This window comes from Anastrepha obliqua, chromosome 4, assembly GCF_027943255.1.
Source record: "Anastrepha obliqua isolate idAnaObli1 chromosome 4, idAnaObli1_1.0, whole genome shotgun sequence".
Taxonomy (NCBI): Eukaryota; Metazoa; Arthropoda; class Insecta; order Diptera; family Tephritidae; genus Anastrepha; species Anastrepha obliqua.
The window spans coordinates 116,016,147-116,020,407 of record NC_072895.1 but is presented as its reverse complement, the minus strand read 5'-3'; the positions used below and the strand labels follow the sequence as shown (position 1 = coordinate 116,020,407).

The 4,261-nt window shown below is 29.5% G+C and overlaps 1 non-coding gene across 1 annotated transcript; it reads right to left on the bottom strand.

Moving 5' to 3' along the window:
* Window positions 1-266: 266 nt before the first annotated feature.
* Window positions 267-338, bottom strand: Trnad-guc (transfer RNA aspartic acid (anticodon GUC)). The gene has a single exon. It is a non-coding gene; the product is annotated as a tRNA-Asp (tRNA).
* Window positions 339-4,261: the final 3,923 nt, after the last annotated feature.

Genomic DNA, 4,261 nt, shown 5'->3' with positions numbered 1-4,261 from the left:
ATAAAAAAATGTATACTAAATTTCAACTAAATTTAGCTGAAAGATGCATTTAACTCAACATTTCGTTCATAGCCTCCATCGGCAACAGATACCAGGCCGCTCAACATTTTAGCATAACGAATTAAGAATTTTAAAGGCAATAAAAAGCACTAAAGAGTTGATGAGCATTACCATAGAAAAGCCTGCTTCGTGAATGGAGAAAAAATTTGTGCGCGACTAAAAAAGAATAAAAAAATGGGAATTGAGTAAAAACTACGTCGATCGTTCTCCCCGACGGGGAATTGAACCCCGGTCTCCCGCGTGACAGGCGGGGATACTGACCACTATACTATCGAGGACTGGTGAGCACTACGCAAAAATTTGCACTCAATTACCACGGCGATAAGGTCAAGCAACACATCGTTTAATGATAAGCAAAGAAAATTTGTGTGCAATAACAAATTTATGGAAATATTATATTAAATTATATTGATATTTGGTTGTTTTTGTGGCTTTTAGCCTAGAAAGATTTCACGATTCTATTTCTTGCCTAACTAACTAGTCGCTTTCTATAAATTTTTATGGCTGTGTTTGAAACTAGAAAAAAAAATGTTGCTAAAGTATCAGAAACAAAAACGAAACAAAAATCTAAGAAAAAAAGTAGGCCAAGCATATTAAATATGCACTGAAAAAATATACAACAGATAGAATTTAAGACGCTTTAAACAAAAAGATGAATGGGAAGGTGCTGAGTGTTGATAGCGAACAAAAGTAGTGGCGACGATTTATTGCTAAACGGTTGATTGGATTCTTTTAACTTCAAACTAGTTTTTTACTGCTTGTGGTTTTTACAAAATAAGTGTTGGTAAGCTCATATTTGTTTACAGTTTTTGGAGTTTTTGCTTGAATAGTTTTGTGGCGGGGTAACCCTTAATTTAAGCAAAAAAGAAAACCAAAAACAATTTTCAATTATTTGTTAAAACTAAAAAAAAAACAATACATTAAATTTATTTGTTATTACATTTTTTTATTTATTAAAAAATATTAAATTTATTTTTTATAATAAAAAATTTTAAATTTATTTATTATAATAAAAAATATTAAATTTTTTTTTTATAATAAAAAATATAAAATTTACTTTTTTTATAATAAAAATATTTAATTTATTTTATACAATGTTTTTTTTTTAATTTTAATATTACAAATTTTCCATACTTTTTTTTTAATGAATCAATGAAGGAATTGATGATTTTTGTTTTTATCTCTCTTACACAAACAGATTATTTTTAAGTTTTCTCAAGCTGAAAAATGTACTTACTTAACAAGGTGGCGCAAAATTAATCATCCTGTTTTGTTCGTGAGTAAGCTTTTTTTAATAAAAAAAAAATTTAACTAAATTTGAGGAACCGAAAAACTTGCAAAACATAATAAAAATGAATTAAGGGGGCAGATGCCTGTAAACGGCCATTTTTTCTCTGATTTTCATTAAAACTATTTAAAATGCAGAAGTCAATATATTTTTTTCTAAATTGGCATACAGTTTATTTATACTTTAAAATAATATAAATTTTTTTTTAATTTTAATCGTTTAAAATGGCGGATGTACACTCAATTCTTTCAGGAAGGTCGCAGCGGGGCTTCTCAATCGGAGGGCATTGTAGCATCGGCGTCAGTGACCTGAATACAAAAACCAATAAATTTTTTTTATTAATGTCATCATTTCTATATGAATTAAAAATACATGATAAAAAGAATGATAAATAAAAAAAATGAGTTTTAGGGCGAATTCTCCTACTATTTTTGCTTCGAAAAATTTTCGAAAACTTGTAAGTAGAAAGTAATATGATAAAAAATATGTGTGCAAAATTTCAGAGAGATCGGTCAATAACTTTTCGAGTTATCGTGTACGCCAATTCGAAAAATATATTGTAGTTTTGAGAAAAACGCGTCTAAAGTTTGAATACAACGTAACTATACCTCTCCCAGAGCTCGAACGCAAAGAATAGAGTCGTCAAGGTTGACGATCTATAATATAAGAAATACTTACATTTACGTTCTAGAAATTTTTTGACATATTCTTAAAGGATTATTCTAACATTTTATGAATAAAAAAATTTTTTTTCGAAATTTTAGAGGTTAATTATACAGGCCCCCTTAAAACAAAATGCGATTTAATTTAAAAATTTAAATTTATTTATTTATTTATATTATATAAAATGTAGTTATAAATAATTACATTACAGGAGTATAGCAACTATTAGTTGGAGCTATCGGCCTTAAAAAGACTTTTTTTGTTTATTTCAGTATAATTGAAACTTTTTATATTATTTTATTTTAAATGAATAGCGTTTCGTTCTTTACCTTTAACAAAGTTAAAAAACACTAATATTCTAAAACACTTCTGCGTTTTACAGTTTACAATTTTTTGGTGGAAAATATAAGTTGGTTTAGTAATTTAAATTTTTTGAAAAGAAAAATCTGGTAACACTGACTTCTAGAAGAAATTTTTGAGTCAAAACGATCATACAGAGGCTAACAAAATTTTGAACCAAGCCAGTTTTCTTTAGATTTTTGACTAATTAAATTCGAATCTTAATTATTATTTTAATCTCAATGGACTCTACGTCAGAGGCAATTAAATATATATATAAACATATGAAAACGGGTTTATGAGGGAAAAAGTTGCACTTTTGGACACCTTTAAGAAAAAAGATATCCCATGATGTTGCATAACCTCAAAATGCAACCAAAAATCATATTCTTCTTCCCCTTCTTTTAAGTCGTAATACCTCATACAGAGGCTATTTTGATGTCAGATTCGTATTCAAGAAATTTCATGAAATTGTGTCCGGTTAATGCTTCCAAAAGTCACATAAATTTTGTTGACCTGCGTAATTAATGTAATGCTATGAAAAAGTAAGATCTACTGCCTTATACCCTGGTTCTGTTCCATAAAGAATCCTTCAACCTATCTTTACTTTTTCTCGATCCATCTTGAACTCTCAGCAATTTCAGACAACATTTCGTATTACGAAGATTCGGTGGGAGTCAAACTGCTACTTCGATTAAATAATTCATTGCATATAGAAAACTCAATAAAATTTAAATATTAAAAGGCAATCTATCAAATACGAGGCTCACTTATTTATTTCAAGAAGCCAAGAAAATATTAATTCAAACTGAGTATTAAAACTAAAGAATAATAGGCACCAAAAATATATTTCCTGCAAGTTTGCACCAACAAACATGCGCCAAAAAGTAGCAGAGTTATTTTTCACTAGAAATTAGCAACCACAAGGAAAAACTCAGGAAAAATAGCCTAAAGTGTATCTAAGATATATATAAGGTATAGCTCTCTCTCTCCTTTTCCTCTGCGTTATATCTTTTTTCTCGCTCGTGGAACGAAAATGCCGAAAACGTTGCATGGCCTTGAAATTTTACTCTCCATTCCCGCTCGTCCATCGACGCCTAAGAAGTTTCACTTCAAAAATCATAAAATCAATTTTCAAACTGCCACAAAACCAAAATTGCTCAATCAATTGGGTTGATATTTATTGCTATAAAACTTTCACATGCTCACCAGCAACCTAAATTAATCAAATTAATCAATTACTTTTTATTACTTTTAAAATTTTCAAAACGCCAGAAACATAATTTTCAAAAAATTGATATTTGTGTGTCTATGAGCTGCGTACCAAACTCCACTGAGCGGGAATAAGAAAAATGTATGCTCATTAATTTCTATTTCTGCTCATTTGTTGTTGTGTTGCACACTGCGCTTTCGTGCATATTTTGTTTATTTGCTAGTAGGGAAGTAGCTCGTCACTTCAAGCGCTTCAAGTGTCGTCTTAAATAATAATAAAATAATTTTCTCACAAAGATTTTTGCGCCAAGAGCAGGCGCTAGAAACTGTTTTAATTTCCATCAAAATTCAATTTACCACAAATCAAATCAATTCAAAGCCAACAACTCAGCCTAAACGAAGTCGGCCTTTCACTTTGTGACTTAGATTGATTTAATAAAATTTATGCGCAAGCTTCGGAAGTTGAAGCAATGATACAATAAAAAAGGTCAATTTAAAATAGTTTGATTTAATTTAATTTGATTTTTTATTAATTAAAATCTTCATTTGATTGGAAACTCGCTTCCGCGTATTTTTACACATTTTTTATTTGTTCACTTTTTCATTCTTTTGGCTGGTCAATCCAGTACCAGCAGCGCTAGCAAATTTGAATCAACTGCGCACAGTAATACCCAAGGATTTTGGCATCCAATTAATTTC